The following is an 18,450-nucleotide window of genomic DNA, read 5'->3' on the forward strand; positions in this document are numbered from 1 at the left end:
ATGACAGAAAACAGTAGAGAATGATGTCTTAGAAGATGAGGTAGCGGAATTTTAAGAATGAGATTACAAAAAAAAAAGAATGAGAGTACAGTGAAAATTTATGGGTGTTGGAAGATGGAAAACTGAGACAGAGTTAGTGCACTGGATGATAGAACCAGAATTCAAAAAAATCTCAGGAGTATGGAAATTAGAGCTCGATCTCATTGCTATTTTCTAGGGATAAATGTAAAAACCTAATGACAATTCAGAATATCAAATCCATGAGCACTAGAAGCAGATGACCTAGTTTAATCACATTCCTAGGGTTTAATAGTATGCGGAAAGTTCAAAATAAATGAATATTGGAGCCTACACGTCAAGGTATGTACTTAGGCAATGTTTATGAAAATATCCAGTGTAGAAATTGAGGATAATAATACCTTAGTATAGGTTGCAGATACAGGTTGGAACAATGCCTTTCAAGAGGAAAAATACTAGAGTAGGTACAGAGAATGAAAAGAAGAATGAGGAAGAGCGTATTGGGTTCGTGCCGTAAGATAGACTTGCCGTATGCCCCAGGGATATGGGGACAAAGGTCCCTGTTCTCATGATCTCTACGATCTGTGGAGGAAGAACACATGAAGCAAATCAATATATAAATATACAGAAAATTAGAGATGAGATGGCCATTTATGGGGAAGGCCAGAGTCACTGGAACAAGGTAAACAGGGGAGACAGGGGCGTGAGGTGGGCCATGGTCAGTTCAGACAAGTTTTGGGGACCTTTGAAAGAACCAGATTTATTCTAAGCACAATGGGAAGCCACCAGACAACTTTAACAAGGGTAGTAATATTATGAAATAAAACACATTAAAGAAAAATGAATTATCTGGATTCTATGTGGAGAATGCATTAAAGAAGGAAAAATTGGATGTCTAGATGACAGTTGATGGTGTTTTGGACAAGGATGGAGGCAGTGAAGATGGCAAGGCATGGTTATATTCAAAGCCTATTTCAGAGTAGATTTAATAGTACTTGATGACTTGATTTGAATTACATTGATTTGATACCAGGAGTTAGAGTGAGGAGTACAACTCTCAGAATACTAGCTTCTGGAAGTAGATGAAATATTTTCTGAGCAGAATCTTTGGAGGAGCGTGATGTTTGTGAAAGTGGGAAATTGATTGTGAATACTATTTCCTTTTCGATATACAAAGTTTGGGATGTCTGTAAACATCCTAGAGATATCAGGTAGAATTCAATAAAGGCCAGAGCCAATAACATGTCCCTTAGGGATATGCCAGTTATATTACTTGATGTTCAATGGGGCCACTTGACACTGATGTATTTCCCTTCAGCTTCCCCCTTCAACAGAAATGGAGGGAGATTTGAAGCCCAAATATTATGCTCTTTTTCTGTCAACAGAAAACTGAGTAGTGCTGACTTATCAAGCCTTTTTATTTCTTTTTTTCAAGAAGGAATTCTGACAGAAGCCTTGTACTTGTGTAGAGTCAAATCAGAGCTTTAAAAATGCTGGTTTTCAGATTACCTGTGGTCTTATACTTGTGGTATTTATATTCCTCTTGTTTCTTAGTACTGTGGGTAATCTTAGAGGCTTCTTTCTATAGTTAAGATGTTTTCTAAAGATCTGATTTTTGCCTGGCAATCAGGAAACATTCCTGCTGCAATATATGCTGCAGATAATTCTCCCAAATAATTATATTATATATGAGTCTCATACCAGAAATTGCCTAGAAGTCTTTAAAGGCCAGTGTTTTCTGATAAGATTGGTGACGGATCTGAGAGAGAAGATCATTAAGTTAGGGAAGATAAGATAAGCATTCCTCAGACTTCAGGTCTACTTTAATGACTAAGATTAAGTGCTGAAGGGCCTTTCAAATAAACACTTAAATAAGAAGAAGAAGCTCAAAGAAATAATACATGTTTGAGGTGAGAGGTATGTTAATTATTCTAACTTAATCATTACACATTTTATACATGTATCAAAATATCGCTCTGTATACCATAAGTATGTACAATCATTATGTGTCTATTAAAAATTAAATAAAAGGATTAGCCATATCATTGAATGAGACTGAGTCTCATCATTCTCCTCCCATCTCAAAAACAAGCCAGTTTTCTTTATATAGTCTCTTAAGCCTCTACTTCTCCACTGAACTCAGCAATGAAGTCTACCACCTTATTTCAGCCCATCATCTGATATGTGGGTGATTGAAATAAAGTCCTATTTTTATCTCCCTCCCTGCTGCCATTCTGCACTCTGCCACCAAGGTACATTTTCGGACACCTTTCTCTCATAATGCCTCTTTTGTGCCCCAATTCTCCACTAAGTTCACATGTTATAACAGTGGAAAAAAAAAAAAAAAACCGAATACAAAACAAAAAAAATCCTCGTTCTCTTAGGTAGTTAAGAACTTCTGCGGGATCCAGCCCATCCTATCACATGGATTTTCCCCCATTCATTGTCCTGTAAACACACTCTGCACTTGCTTACATTGTTCTCCACTCCTGTAATGCAGGTCTCCTCCCTGAGTTAGCCCTTATTTTTTGTATTTTATTATTTTGAGATGGAGTCTTGCTCTATCACCCAGGCCGGAGTGCAGTGGCACAATCTTGGCTCACTGCAACCTCCTCCTCCCAGGTTCAAGTCATTCTCCTGCCTCAGGCTCCTGAGAGTAACTGGAACTACAGGCGCCCGCCACTACACCTGGCTAATTTTGTAATCTTTTTTTTTTTTTTTTTGAGATGGAGTTTCACTCTTGTTGCCCAGGCTGGAGTGCAATGGGGTGACCTTGACTCACTGCAAACTCCGCCTCCTGGGTTCAAGCAATTCTCCTGCCTCGGCTTCCCTAGTAGCTGGGATTACAGACATGCGCCACCACACCCGGCTCATTTTGTATTTTTAATAGAGATGGGGGTTTTCCCATGTTGGTCAGGCTGGTCTCGAACTCCCGACCTCAGGTGATCCGCCCACCTCGGCCTCCCAAAGTGCTGGGATTACAGGCATGAGCCACTGCATCCGGCCTAATTTTTGTAATCTTAGTAGAGATGGGGCTTTGCCATATTGGCCAGACTGGTCTCGGACTCCTGACCTTGTGATCCACCTGCCTTGGCCTCCCAAAGTGCTGGGATTACAGGTGTGAGCCACCACGCCTGGCCGGAGTTAGCCCTTCTTTTAAGGCCAAGACTGAGCTGTCCCTCTAGGACAGCTGATTCTTTTTTTTTTTTTTTTTTCTGAGACGGAGTCTCGCTCCGTTGCCCAGGCTGGAGTGCAGTGGCCGGATCTCAGCTCACTGCAAGCTCCGCCTCCCGGGTTTACGCCATTCTCCTGCCTCAGCCTCCCGAGTAGCTGGGACTACAGGCGCCCGCCACCTCGCCCGGCTAGTTTTTTGTATTTTTAGTAGAGACGGGGTTTCACCATGTTAGCCAGGATGGTCTCGATCTCCTGACCTTGTGATCCGCCCGTCTCGGCCTCCCAAAGTGCTGGGATTACAGGCTTGAGCCACCGCGCCCGGCGACAGCTGATTCTTATATCATCATGCACGTTCTATCTTTCTATGATTTGTGTCTGTGTCATTCTCTAGAGGAGGCCTAGATGCAAACCTTTCCTGCCCCAGCTCTTGGCAACCCTCTGCACAGCACAGAGAGCCCCGATGACCATCCTCAGGTCAGTGGGACCTTTGAGGTCATCTACATCTAGATTCAAGGCATTTTCCAACAAGGAAAGAACAAAGTCTAATTTGAAAGGCTACTTTTGGAAGTAGAATGAGAAAGACTGCTTTTGTCCAATGCTCTGGGAATTATTCTGTGCAATAAAGTACAAGGCATTTCCCTCTCCCTCTCTCTCGCTCTTTCTCTCTTTTTCACTGTCTCAATTTTTAAAACCAATTTTCCCATCTTGTGCGCTGAGTTGTATTTTCTATTTCCTCCCATAAACGTTTTTTTCCCTTCTGGTTTTTCATCATCCCTAAGCATATATCTTTTACCATTTAAGACCCTTTTTCTCTCCCAAATAATCTCAACAAAATTCCTTATTTCATTGTCTAACTACTTTTCTCTTCAGTTATAACACTTGATATCTTTTTACTTATTTAGCTCTTCAACTTTACTTTTGTTCATTCCTATTTTCTTGTTGGCTCAAGAGAGACCTCCTCCTTTTCTTTTTCTTCCCCCTAGACAGTTAAGCACTAAAGGTACTGACACTTGAACATACCCTATATTCAGGTTACCACAGAAAGAGAGCCTCTTTTTATTCCTATGTTCCCTGGCCAGTAATGCTATAACTTTGTGTACATTTTTAAATATTGTTTCAATGTTTATTTGGGAATTGAGGATAAGGTTTTATAATATATTACTTGGGAGTACTCAGATTTGCAGTCAATTATTCTATACTACATACTAGCTTGATTTCTGTTTTTAACGGCTTTGAGTTTTCTAAGAATCAATGAATGTTTTTGTTTTTGCCTTTGCAGTTCGGTGATGAAATCTCTTGTGTCAGGTGGTCATTGTTACAGAAAAATGTTGCCTTGGCGTATTCACATGATATGCAGTAAACAATATTACCAGATACCTATAGGGGACGGAGGCCTTTGTCATTTTTAAAGTAAATGGATTATTTTCCTAGCTCTGTAATCACATCAACACATTCTCAGATGAAGTGGTAGTTTCCTTCCTGCTGATTAAAACAAGTTCTTGTCTTAACCGTCCTTGTTCTAATCTCTTAGACACTATTTACTCAGCATATAGGGATGGATAAACTCAGAATAATTGCCTAAACTCAATCTGTCCTGGGAGAGAAGTGGGGAAATGTGATGCATATAATTTAAGTGAATTTTTTTTTAATGCTAAAATTAAACAGTACTTAATCTGTTCCTCTCCATCCTGGCAGAAGTTTATCCCTGGGATGAACTGGGATGACAAAAGTCGAAACCCTATTACCCCGAAAGATGTTTAGTCTGCAAACAAAACATTTATTAACCTGAAAAATACTGCTTTTTGTTCTTTAAGGCATGGTTTGAAATTGTGCTTCTATCCCTCTCATTTCTGCCCAGTGTTCACTCTACTTAGATTTTTGAATGTACTATGTATTGGTGGAGCTTGTGGAGACTTTGGCTTTCTTTAGCTGAGTAGCCTGGACTGTCATTTGAAACATGGGAGGCAAGAAGGTTTCCAGACATTTAGACATTCCAGATTTTATTATACCTTGTCTTAGCATACCTATATTTTCAGGAATTGAGTAAAATAATAACAAAAACAATACTAATAGCTTAATAACAAAGTATGCAAAGTACCATTTTAATCACTTTCTATACATCACCTTAATCATCACAATAATCTTATGATATAGATACAATTATTATAAAATCAATTTTCAGGTGAAACTGAGATACAAAACTATGAAACAATATGCCTGAAGTAGCCTAGATCCATCCAGGCAGCCATGATTAAAGATGGACTGAATTTCCTATTATTTTAATTGCTACTCCATAATAAAATCATAGTGATTAAAAAGACAAAATTATGTATATGTGGTGGAAGTAATTGGCTAGATAAAAGATAAAATTGATTTTCCAAATCTAGTTAGTACGATTTCTGGAGTTCCAAGAGTGCTTGTTAAGTAAGGTTAGGAATATCTATTGGATATTAAAATCCCATGCCTCAACTTTATCCCATAATGTCAGGGTTCTAATTTAGATATACTGGAGATAATCCTGAGAGGCATAATTCTTTTACTTTAGTGAGAACACAAAATCAAAAGAGAATCTATTGGCAGGGTGTTATAGGGAGTCAGTACAAAGTTTGTAGTGAAAATGAGAGTTTTGGAGAGGGAAAAATGAGTGTTTTATGTTAAATACATGGTGAAAGGATTATATTAATTCCATTGTAGTTGATAATCATTATCCAGTTGAAAGCATTATTGAAATGTAGAAGTAATCTTATTGCTTGATTGTAATTTTTGCCATTATTGCATAGATTTGAAAATGCAAACTTCAGAAATTCAAGCCCTAAATAGATTACAGATTTCTTCATAGGATCTTAGGTATTTTAATAACAGATTCAATGAAGTGAGTAGAGGAGCCTGGTAATGGGAGTATTGGTCCAAGGAACAAGTCATGCCCTTGTGTGAATAATGGAGAGGAACAGGAATATACATTAAGACTAGCAGCTGAGCACGGTGGCTCATGCCTGTAATCCCAGCACTTTAGGAGGCTGAGGTGAGCGGATCATGAGGTCAGGAGATCGAGACCATCCTGGCCAACATGGTGAAACTCTGTTTCTGCTAAAAAAAAAAAAAATACAAAGATTAGCTGCATATGGTGGCACGTGCCTGTAATCCCAGCTACTCAGGAGGCTGAGGCACGAGAATCGCTTAAACCCAGGGAGCGGAGGTTGCAGTGAGCTGAGATCGCACCACTGCCTGGGTGACAGAGCGAGCCTCCATCTAAAAATAAATAAATAAATAAATAAACAAATAAATAAATAATTTAAAAAACACACAAAAGTAGTAACCTGCTTTTAATATGAAATAGTCTTGCTCTAAAATAACCTGAATTATGCACTAAACAAGAAACTTGATTTTACTTCATAAAGAATAAGAATATATAGAACAATATTTAAAATCAACATTTGAAAACTCTTAAATGTCTTCTTTCAATGGTCATAATTACCACTTAAAATAATTCTGATATTTTCCCTAAACTAGGTCATCCTACTCTTTCTCAAGGACAGAAACCTCCAGCTTATGCACCCTCACCGAAAGAACTTTGTGTTCAATGGCTCTTTAGTGGCTTGTTAAATGGTTGCTCCTTCCTATGTCCTTTACATTTATTATGTTATTTAACTCCCCAGCAACCCTATGTTATAATTGAGAAATAGCAAAAGAAAGTAATTGGTCCCAGGCAACACAGTGAGTGCGAGGATTTAAATTCTGGCTGTTTTACTCCAGAGACCAAACTTTTAATCACTATCGATCTATTCATTTAATTCTGTTTTGGAGTACAATTCCAATGATCTTAGTATAAGAATGACAAAAACAAACTTCCATCACTACATAAACAAACAAACAAAAACAACACACCATCCTGTAATATGAAAGATTCCTTGCACATTCCAGAAAATAAGTCAGATGGCTTGAGGGTCAGGTGAGTTATACCCTCCAGCTAACTCCCTCTGCTTTGTCAATATAAATCACAGCTGGATCATTTTTACAACCTGTTCTTAAGGGGAGGAGGCACATTTCAAACATATTTGAACAGAAGAATCTTTGAATAAATGTGATTGCTTCATTTGATAGGAAAGAATGAAGGAAACTAAATTATTTGAGGGCCTGTTAAAAGTGTTAGTATGTCACTGGGGGCTTGCATACAACTTAACTCACTTCCATTTAACTTTTCCAAAGAATATATGAAGTAATTATTATTCTGCCCATTTGAAAGTTGAAGAGGAAAAGGAATGAAAAAGGCTCACTAAATTTTCTAAGACCACAAAAGGCAGAACCAGAATACAGACTCACTTTTCCCGGTTTTTCAAAATCTGTATCTATCATTTTGGAGTGCCAAAAGATTGCTCTGTTGAATGCCAAATAAGGTTTCCAGTTTTACTGATAGATTTGCATAAAGCCATCCACCCTCTTATATTCCAAGATGTTGGCCTGGTCTTGGAAAGGACACCTTCTCCTGAGGATCTTTGTAAGGAAATTGATGTGACAGGCAAGAGAGGACTCAAAGTTTTCTAGCACGGTCTCTGGGGAGATGGTGGCGCATTCACTGAAGATGTGATTTACTTGAAAAATTGACTGCAAAAGATTTTAATGAGTCCAATTTGGGACATGCTAAGTTTGAAGTGACATTGGCACCTACCAACTCTGCTGTCTAGAAGGCCGTTGGCGAACAGAGCTCAGGAGTGAAGTCTGGGCTAAATTTAAGTGTGCTCAGTGTATAGATGGAGATTTGAGTCTGTGAGTGGGTGAGATTCCTCAGGTTTCATATGTATGAAAAGTTAGGGACCAAAGATAGAATTCTATGAATTACCAGAGGGCTGGGAGCTGAGGAGGAATACCAGTGAAGGAGGCTGTACAGCAATCAATGAGATAGGAGACATTTAGAAAGTACTGGTGTTTCTGCAAAAGAACACAGAAGAAACTTTCAAATAAAAGGGAGCTATCAATAGTGTGCAATGATAAAGAGAATTTATGACTGGGTGTGGTGCCTGTAATCCCAGCACTTTGGGAAGCCTAGACGCAAGGATCTCTTGAGCTCAGTTTGAAACCAGCCTGGGCAACAAAGTGAGACCCCTGTCTCTATGAAAACTCAAAAAATTAGCCAGATGTGGTGTCATGCACCTGTGGCCCCAGCTACATTGGAGGCTGAAGCAAGAGGATCGCTTGAGCCCAGGAGGTCGAGGCTGAGTGAGTGAAGATCATGCCATTGCACTCCAGCCTGGGCGATGGAGTGAGACACTGTCTCAAAAAAAAGAGAGAATTTAGGTAGAGGAAAGCTGAAAAGGGGTCACATGATTAAAAAAACAATACAGTAAGTCATTCGGAACACTTCAAAAAGAAAAATAAATGTGTTTTATTTATGGCGTTTCTAGATAGTGTTTTCAAATGACAAAGCTAATTTTCCACTGTGAACCACTCTATAGATCAAGGTAATTTTTCATGTACATCAAGCAATACAATCATACTAAAAAACAAAAGCTTGCTAGTAGGTAATTAGGCATATGTCACATCATTTGAGCTGAATGGAGTCACCTGGCAAGCTTGATGCTTGGAAAGACAGCTTATATGGCTGAAACAGAATGAGAAAAGGGGACAGATTTAAGAGATGGCATCAGAGAGAACTTTGAGGAGAGAGTGTAGGTCTTAAAAAGTGATTGTATGGCCTGGAATTTCACTCTGAATGAGATGGGAAACTAAGGAGATTTGGAGTAGAGGAATGACGTGATTTGACTTATGTTTTAAAAGGATCACCCCAGATACACTATTGAGAAAAAAGTATGGGGCTAGGGGAGAACAAAGCAGGCAGACCAGTCTGGAGGCTACTGGGATCCAAAATTGACATAAGTTGCCTGGACTAGGGTGGTAATTGCAATTATGGAGATAAGAATTCAGATAGTAGATGTGTTTCAAAGGCAAAGCTCACAGAGAAAATACTAGAAAGAAATTAGAAACTGTGCATACACACAATTGTTTTTCCTAGGGCCTTTTTTTTCTTTCAGTAAAAACTAGCTGGTTGGAGGTGGAAGCAATGTTGAGATGAATTGTTTTCCACACTGAAAGAAACACAACATAGTTGGATGATAATGAGAAAACTGTAGTGGTAAGGAAAAATTTAAAACAGGCGCAAATGGCCAGAGCAATGTCCTTGAATAGATAAGAGGGGAAGGGAGCTATGCCAAGGGGAAGGAATGGCCCACTCCTGCTTAGCCCTCTGTACTCTGACCTGATACCTCCCAAACACTTGAGTAGATCGCTTTTTAATGCTAATAACTCTCAAGGACTATCTATGTTAGCGGTTGTACTCTGAGTACTCACTGATGAAGAAAACACAGAATTACGACTTTTTTTTTTTTTGAAATGGAGTTTTGCTCTTGTTGCCCAGGCTGGAGTGCAGTGGTGTGATCTTGGCTTATTACAACCTCCTGAATATCTGGGATTCTACTCAGCTGATTCAAGCGATTCTCCTGCCTCAGCCTCCTGAGTAGCTGGGATTACAGGAACCCGCCACCACGTCCAGCTCTCTCTCTCGATATATTTTTGTATTTGTAGTAGAGACGGGGTTTCACCATGTTGTTCAGGCTGATCTTGAACCCTTGACCTCAGGTGATCCACCTGCCTCGGCCTCCCAAAGTGCTGGGATTATAAGCATGAGCCACTGCACTCAGCCTGACTTTATTATCAATACTAACAGCTGTTTTTTTGTTTTTGTTTTTTTTTGAGAAGGAGTCTCAGTCTGTCGCCCAGGCTGGAGTGCAGTGGCCGGATCTCAGCTCACTGCAAGCTCCGCCTCTCAGGTTCACGCCATTCTCCTGCCTCAGCCTCCCGAGTAGCTGGGACTACAGGCGCCCGCCACCTCGCCCGGCTAGTTTTTTTTTTGTATTTTTTTAGTAGAGACGGGGTTTCACCGTGTTAGCCAGGATGGGCTCGATCTCCTGACCTCGTGATCCGCCCGCCTCGGCCTCCCAAAGTGCTGGGATTGCAGGCTTGAGCCACCGCGCCCGGCCAACAGCTGTTAAACTACATTTAAGAAAAATAAGTCATGTCATAGGCATTTTGTTATTGCGATTCAGACCATAACCAATGTCTGGTGCATATATAGATGAACATATCCCTCGAAATTCTAAAGATTCATGCCTACAGTTCACAATTTGGAAAGCTTATTTTAGTAAAACTGCAAAGCCCTTGGTTTTCTGAATATGCCTGTGTTCTTTTGTACATGCTGTTTCCTCCAGGAGGCGCTTTCATCTTACCCATCCTTAAAGGCATAGTACAGTTTCTTCACCACTCAATCAGTTAGACTTCGCATTTTCCTTTGTGTTCCAATAACCATTTATTCCTGTACTTTGAACTACTCATATTCCATTTATGTAATAATTGAATATACAACTTAAACCTTTGCACCCTTAAACACTAAATATATGTCCTGTGCAAATACATATGTGTATATATGTGTTTTTTCTTCTATTGTCTAAGGTTATTTCAACCTGAAACTATGTCGTGTTCATTTTTGTTTTCCAACAGTGGATAGTTCAGTACTAAATGGAAAAGAAAAATGTGAGAGATTGGATTTATTTTGTGGTGTTCCAGAGGACAGAATTTAGATTCGCGGGCAAAGTTGAGAATAAGATAAATTTGGCTTAATAAAAGGAAAGACTGTGTAACGTTTTGAAATTTTTAAAATAGGATAGTCTGTTATTGAAGATAACAAGTAACTGAAACTAGCCAAGTCATTTTTCTCCCTATGACTATTTAAGTTCCGAGCACTATACCAACTGTGTAACATATAGTATCACATTTAGTCTTTATAATGGTCTAACAAATAAAGGCATTTTAGTCGTCCCGGTTGTACGTGAAATGGTTGAGCAACTTGCCTCAGTACGCAGCTTGTAAGTGACAGTGCAGGAATTAGAACTTGAGTCTGGGTAATGTTCAGCTCTAGATATTTAACCTGAATGCTTCACTGTGTAGGAGGGATTCTCACGTTGGGTAGAAAGTAAAAGTTACCACGGTTGCAAAGGAATATAAAATACTAAAAATATGCAAATGACCTAAGTAGCTTCCTACGCTTTGAGTATAGATGAGCAGGCCTACTTTCAACAAAAGAGCCAAGAGATAGGCTCTTGAAAGAGATATAAATCAGTCTATAGTGAGGGGCTCGAGATAAAAATCTTTTGCTTCTTTTTACCTCCATTTATTTTAAGATCCAAATTATCCTTGATTCAGAATGACAACAGGTCAAAGATCATTGGTAACCATATTCTGATGAGATCAACATCCAGTGGGGCTTTGGGTAGCTTGGAAGACCGCTTCAAATGTCGAGAGGACACTTGAGCCCTTGGTCACTGGGCATGACTCATAGACTATATCATTAATATCACTACAATTCTTAGCATATGCCTGAAGTACAGCAAGCACTTGATTAATCTTATCTCCTTTCTCCCGAGTTATCTTTGAGTCCATACATATTCTGAGGAAGTTTCTTTCATTAGAATTAACACATAAAAAAATCGTTTTTTATTTGATAATATATTTTCTATGAATATCAGAAATAATACTGCACATTTATATGGTGAGCCACTGATCTAGTTCTTCACAAAAGGAGAATGACATATTTTTTTTTTTTTTTTTTTTTTTTTTTTTTTTTTTTGAGGCCGGTCTGCAGCTGTGTCATGGGCTGGAGTGCAGTGTGGCGATCTCGGCCTCACTGCAAGCTCCGCCTCCTGGGTTCACCATTCTCCCGCCTCAGCCTCCGAGGTAGCTGGGACTACGAAGCCCGCTCACCTCGCCGGCTATTTTTTTTTTGTATTTTTAGTAGAAACCCGGGGTTTGCCATGTTAGCCAGGATGGTCACCGATCTCCTGACCTCGTGATCCACCGCCTCACGGCCTCCCCAAAGAGATGCTGGGATTACAGGCTTGAGCCTCCGCGCCCGGCCGAGAATGACATATTTTGAAAATCTTTTATTCTTGATATATTTATTCAAGAAAATATACAATTAAGTGGCTATATGGGACTAAGATGTTGAGCAAAAAAAAGATATATATCCGATATGAACTTTCTCATCATAGTTCAAGATGCTTGCTCTTTCAGCAAATAATCTGACTTGACATTGAAAAGCTTGGAGCACTGAGGGAGGTATTACCATCTCATTTTATTGTTTCTGCTAGTTATTTTGACAATCCACTCAGTACAACTGAAGAAAACTTTATTCAAGTGAACATCAACTTCACTTTCCATTGAACTATGACCTTAAAAAGCCAATCTCTTAACTTCCTTTGGGGAGACATGTGACTGACTGCCTTGTCAGCAAGCTCCTTTTCCTGAATCTAAGTTATTTCCTTTCCTACAGAGAAAAATTGCTGTTATCACTTCTAACCCTTTTAGTAATGGCCCTTTTCATGTACAGTAAATGCTTTTTTTTTTTTTTTTTAAGTGCATGCCTCTTCCTTTTTGCTTATTAGCTCAAAATTTGTTTATCCTAAAGAAAAATGTAAGGATATAAGCACATTTCATGTTCTTTGGAATAATCAGCATTTGCACAGATTTCCGACACAAAAGACAGCTAAGAGTTCTCCAAAAAGTCTATTTTAAAACATACATTTCAAATATCTAAACACAAGAGAGACATGGTCTAGTTAAATCCAGTATCACCCAAATAGTTCTCAATTTCTTTGTCTCCTGACTTTTTCTTTTCTTTTTTTTTTTTTCAGTTTTTATTCTGTGTGGCTTTTCTCTAACATCTCACACTGGAACTGCTTCAGTTGGGCTGGACAATTCCTCTTTCCTTGGTTTTTGAGACACTGGTCCATCCTGATTTTTTTCTCTTGATGCCTTTATCTCCAGCTTCTTCACTAGTTCCTCTCCACCCTTTTTCAGTTCTTTAAGTGCTCCGTCCCAAGCTCCCTGCTCTGTTTGCACACCCTAACTGGACATTCCCTGGTGCACTCACCTAGCTTCAAGCCTCCTCTGTTCACTGATTGTTCCACATTTAGCCAGCCTGCTCTGAACTCCAGGCCCAAATGCCTCCTGGGAAACTCCTCCTAGATGTTCTGCATCACCTTAAAGTATTGCATCTTCAAATGAACTCAGTCTCTTCTTCTCAGCTAGTTCTTCCTGTGTTCCCTATCTCAGCAAGAATATCTTACATGCCCAGACACCAAAGCTTAAAATCCCTGAGTCATTCTGAATTTAATTCTACTATTAAAGATTTCTCATTTCTGTTCCTTCTCTTCCTTCCTCATTGTTATATACTGAGTTCATGCACTCACCAGCTCTCCAGATCATGTCATCTCCCAACTCCCTAGTTGCTTATCTATTTCATATTGATATTGAGACTTACTATTAAAATGGTATTCCATGCATCATTCTTTCACTTTAAAACCTTTGATAATTCCCCATTTTATATACAGAAAAATTCCAAACTCCTTAACAGGTTTGGAATTTCCCATTTTTAATTGGAATTTTCACGCCTTACCAGTTAAGGAGCTTGGAATTTGAATCAATTGATTCGGTGAGGCCCAGCCCTCATTATATTTTCACCACCCTGCTGACAGAGGCATAGGCATTAACTGCCTCACAATTTTTGTATCTTTTTGTTTTTGCTCATGCTATTATTATCTCTACTTGACATTATTTCCTTTATTTTCTTTTTCCTGCCTGATGATCTGCCCATTCATTTTTTAAGAGCCCTTTCAAAGGCCATCTCTTCTTTAAGTCTACTTTGCCTTCTCCAACTTTGTATGTTCTCCCTCTGCCCTGACTGCCCTCAGCCCCTACCTTCACACTGGCATCCACAGTCCTGCATTTTAAATACTATACAGTAGGAAATGGCACTTAGAGAGCAGGGAATACACTTTCTTCTTCTCTGAATTATAAGAGTCTATCATCATATTCAACTTGTGGTAGGCATTTAGTTCTTATTTGCTAAATATGTTGAATTAATGGATGATGATGAAAAATCTTAACAGTGGCCCAACTGATGCCAAATACCTATTCTAAATATCCATATGTTATCTGTATTTTGTTTTTCTTCCAAGGAACTTTGTTTACCTTCCATGTGTAAGAAGCTCTTAGTGGGACTTCTGAGATTGGTAATTAGGACCAAGGCTGAGGACAGGAAAGTATCTAATATCTGAACTGACAGTCACCAGAGTCAGAGCCAAAGCTTCTTAAGAGGTGATGGATGCGGCAAACTGCTGCCAGCCTCCATTTTCTGTATAATAAGACTGGGAAGAAGACAGAGAGGGGCAGATCCAAGGGTTATTAGAATGTGGTGCGTTTGAGATAAGAGGAAATTCCCTGCCTTCCCCAAGGGAGGGAAGGGAAATTACAGTACCTGGTCTTTCTTCCTAAAACCTCCTGAGAGGCTCTAAGAGGCTCATTTACAAAGACCATTGTATAATTTAGTTACGTAATTGGACATCTGCTCAGGAAAAGGACTTGTGGATTTACCTGTTCATCGTAGGAACACCGGAGAACAGTCTTGGAGAGAGAAGAGATGTAGGGGTAGTGTGAATTTACCCCATTTCAGAGCCAAGACAGGTCATGCCTGTGGTTCAAGTGGATGCTACTTTGAATGTAGCTGGGCTTGTTCAACCTCCTTTCCAAGACAGTTTCGCAGCAACACGAGGCCATGCACTATATGGCCAGTAGTGAGAACTCAGGGGCTTGAAAAAGTTGGCTTAAAATCACTGAAACTCCAAAAACTCATACCTTTATTCCCCAGAGCTAGAATTTGAAGGCCTGCCTTGCAGATGATATCAATAGCCAGGCTGTGTTGGCTGGAAAAACAGCAGGAACCGAGAGGGAAAGGTTATAATAGCAGCCTGTTACACTCTTTCCTTTCCCTGTTCTACCTCTCAGCTCCATACCCTGAAGAGGAATACAACAGGGGGAATGCGAGGTGATGGTGCACCTGAGGCAGACTCCTAATTAGAGAGGGTGCCAGTTCCTACTTACACTGGGTAAAGTGGAAGAGGAAAGAAGGGAGAATAAACTAATGTTTGATGTTTTAAATTGGACTAAGCCTTAATATCTGAAAGCAACTGGAAACTATGGAGCTACCTTAGATGCCAGTGGAGAATGAAGCACTGGTATAAAATAATTGGAAAAGCATGATTTGGAAATACAAAAACTTCTTATTTCTGATTAATACTGCTTAATAAATGAGATGCTTATGTAAAACTACTGATATTCATAGAATGTCTACAAAGAAAGAACAATTTCAACCCCAGACTACTATCAATGGAAACCTTCCATTACTAATTTATTGCCGGATCCAACAGGTAGTATCTCATTCACTACATCTCTAGTGAAGTCTCTGGAGATCAGGAGTCCCCTTGGAGGTCACACAGAAATGCATAGTCTTGTTCTAATTCAAAAGAGTTCATTGTGTAAAGAAGAAACAAACATGTTAGCCCCAAGAGACATGTTAGCCCTGCTTGGGCCACAGTTTAGAATGAGTACCCATTCAGTTACAAGACGCTTCAGAACCTTCTGTATCCAGTGACAGCACAGCTGGTAAGTAAATCAGAAAGTATATTACTGTAAGCTAGTCATATTTGAAAATAGCTGATATGTTAGCTTTTTTTAATAGAGAGCAGATATACAAAGTATTTCATGATGCTATAGGATATTAACAATTATTTCTCTCAAAATTCTTCTGAGGGAAGACTAGGCTATTACTGAATGACTTCTGTTGAATTCTCTCTGTTCCCTCAATTCTTCTACTTCCACTGCATAAATATATATTGCATACTGGCCAAGTGTGGTGGCTCACGCCTGTAATCCCAGTACTGGGAGGCCAAGGTGGACGGATCACCGGAGGTCAGGAGTTCAAGACCAGCCTGTCCAACATGGCGAAATCCCATCTCTACTAATAATACAAAACTGAGCCTGGCATGGTGGCAGGCGCCTTTAATCTCAGCTACTCACGAGACTGAAGCAGGAGAATCGCTTGAACCTGGGAGGTAGAGGTTGCAGTGAGCCAAGATTGTGCCATTGCACTCCAGCCTGGGCAACAGAGTGAGATTCCATCTCAAAAAAAATATATGTATATATATGTATGTATATATATTGCATACTGTATTCTTTGCTTGCTGATTCTGTTACTGCCAGTCCTCTATCAGTTTCAGTCTATTTTCTGGACAATTCATTGCCTTCTCATATCCTTTTCCCCATAATCTCTCTGAGAATCTGAAATGCTTTGCTGTTGTGAAACTCCTTGGCCCATATAATATCAGCCTTTAAGGTGATTGCATTGCCATACACCTGGTCTGAGAGATCACTGATTTTCAAATTCTTCCTTGAAAATCGTCTCTTCTCTTCTTGAATCCCCTATATCCCAATCAATTCCCCATGAAGTCCATCTCTTCCGGGACTCAATTCACCTGAACTTCAGCATTCTCTTTGGCCAGCCCTCCCTGGAAGTCTACTTAGAGGGCATAGTTGACAATAATGTATATACAGCAGAAATGTCTATGAGAGACATCAATATCTTTCGAATTTTAACTCCGGAAGTTTCCACAGATAAGTGTTTTGTTGATGCTAGAAGAAAACAAGTTTTAAGAGGTGTGTGAGCTTGAGAATTGCTTAAGATGTTAATAGTCACTTAATCCTTAACTTGGTGTGGAGTCACATTGTGTGGCTGTAATGTAGGACTTTAAAACAAACCATCAGAGGTGCAAAGGCTGGTTTTAATGATAAGCAGAGAGTTTGGCCTGCCTGCTTTTCTCCCCCTCAATTTTTAAATGGGCCCAAGCAATTTGAAAACCAGAATGTACGAAACAGATAAGTTGATGTTTACTAAACAGATATGTTGATGGCAGCATCAACATATCTTACGTGGTAAAGGGAGCTAAGTTTTGATGAGGCTATTATAACGGCTCTTTTATATGCCCTGGAAATCCCATTTTAGACAACCATTTCCATCAGAGACTTTGGGATTGCAATAGGTAGTATGAGATATGTTACATTACATGGTGATCAAAGTATCATGAAATAATCTTATGCTCTGCAGGCTTTTTATACAAATAAGGCATGTATTCAGGCAACTTATACAAATATCTAAGGCTTTTTCCTTCTGATTAAAAATTGTTTACTCTGGAATTTAGTGTTTATTTAATAAAGTTTTAAAATGACACGAAGGGTTTGCATTAAATTAAGACGTATTAAAGCTGCTATTATCTGTCAATATTTCATTCCTTAGGTATTCCCTGGTCGCAAGAATGAAACGTTGAGAATGTTGACAATTTCATGGCACAGGAAGAAACCACCTAGTTTCTTTATCATAACAGCTCCCCCTGCTGATGCAAAGTGAGAGCTTCGTAACTTCCTTTCAACTTTTCAGGGACTCTGGAAACATGGCTGGAAAACATTATTCTCTAACTGAACCGTAGCCAGGAAAGTCTCAGGAGGGAATTCTTTCCTGACATAAAATTAAACCTGGCTTCAGCATATCTTAGGAGGGAAAAAGAAGGAAAACTTACTGTTGATGTTTCTTGGCCTGGCTTTCTTTCTGTTCTTAAAGCAACATTATTTTTAAAATCTGCCACAAAACTTGTCATCTGCCAAATCAGCCCAAGTCTCCTAGCCTCTCCCAGCTTAGGTTTCTGTGCCTTGTTGCCTTTTTATGTCCCTTGACTCCACTCAAACTGTTACCATGAATGGATGTCTTTTAACTTACTTGTAGGAACAACTAGATGTCACTCTGTTTTCCATGGAAGGGAACCTGGTGCTAAAAGTCCCACAAAGCTCCAGGCATGGTGGCATCTATATGGTGATGGAGCTTCCAAGCCACAGATTATATGACCTGGCGCTACTGGTAAGAAAGTGGCAGGTTATTTATTCACTTGAGGGCTTATGCTGTTGGAATCATTGAGTTAAAAAAAAAAGAATTGCCTCTACCAGGGCACTTGTGGGCGAAAGATTTCTTATATTCCATGCATATTTGCCAAACCATTGCTGGTTCTGATCACCCCATGAACACCATGATGTTCTTTTCTGTTTCCATCAAACACAAAGACTTAGAGCTTATTTATGCATGTGAAAGGACTACATTAAGAGAACTGATCCCTCCCCAATGCAAAGAGCTCTATAGGATGCAGAAGTGGTCATTGTAGGACTTTGGAAGTTCAGGCATTGGCGCCTGGCTCTGAACTTATTACTCTCATTAAAATGCTTTTCTAGGATTGTGGAATGCTATGTTTGGTATCACATAGTCAATCTGAACCC

This window comes from Papio anubis, chromosome 5, assembly GCF_008728515.1.
Source record: "Papio anubis isolate 15944 chromosome 5, Panubis1.0, whole genome shotgun sequence".
NCBI classification, from domain to species: domain Eukaryota; kingdom Metazoa; phylum Chordata; class Mammalia; order Primates; family Cercopithecidae; genus Papio; species Papio anubis.